The sequence below is a fragment of the Belonocnema kinseyi genome, chromosome 5 (genome assembly GCF_010883055.1).
Source record: "Belonocnema kinseyi isolate 2016_QV_RU_SX_M_011 chromosome 5, B_treatae_v1, whole genome shotgun sequence".
Taxonomy (NCBI): domain Eukaryota; kingdom Metazoa; phylum Arthropoda; class Insecta; order Hymenoptera; family Cynipidae; genus Belonocnema; species Belonocnema kinseyi.
This window is the reverse complement of record NC_046661.1, coordinates 66982286-66983050: the sequence shown is the minus strand read 5'-3', so window position 1 is coordinate 66983050 and position 765 is coordinate 66982286. Positions and strand designations below refer to the sequence as shown.

Below are 765 nucleotides of genomic sequence, written 5' to 3'. Positions count from 1 at the left end.
CCCCCCACTTTTGGTCAAATGTCCATGTTTTGGAGACTCTCTGAATCCATTTTGAATATTTTTTAGACCACTTTTTTCAAAATTCCAAAATTCTCTGTACGGTTATTCATAGTACTCAAAGAGTCGAACAATTTATCCTAATGACTTTTTTCAAAAAATCAAAAATTGTCAGAGTTATAGCATTTAGGAAATTCAAAAAACACACTTAAATAAACTTTTTATACCAAATAACGCGTGATATGGAAAAAAAAGTCAAGAGAAGAAAAATGTTGATTTTTGAATGCGCTATGAGAGTATCATAACTTTTTGAATTTTCTTGAATAATAAAAAATTCAAATTTCGACAGGACCATACCGAAAAGAATCTTTGAGTATATACTAAAAATTCTGTAGGTCAAAGAACCTCAAAGAAATTCTCCACAGGCACCCAGGTAGATATTTTTAAAGTTCCAGGAAGCTCGTTTAAATGGTCTGAACGCTTTAAAATATCCTTTCCGAAATTGAAATAAGAATACGATCATAAATAACAAGCAGAGAGGCTATCTCAATAGAGTAGCCGACACTCAAGGGTCCTTTGTTAAGCTTTCGGATTAAAATTTAGAAGTAGATTTTTTTTAATTTCATAGTTAACAGCCTAAAACATAATAAATCGGAATCCCTGGGATTTCGATGACTTCAGATATCTAACTTTTTTTTTTAATGCTTAAAATTGGAATTAATAGAACGTTTCTCGTAAATGGAATGAGATACGCCAAAAAAGACAACA

General features: G+C 31.0%; 1 protein-coding gene across 2 annotated transcripts in view; it reads left to right on the top strand.

Annotated features, from left to right (window-relative positions):
• Positions 1–765, top strand: part of LOC117173236 (ribosomal RNA processing protein 36 homolog) — a 32501-nt gene that overhangs the window by 268 nt on the left and 31468 nt on the right. The window lies entirely within an intron of this gene.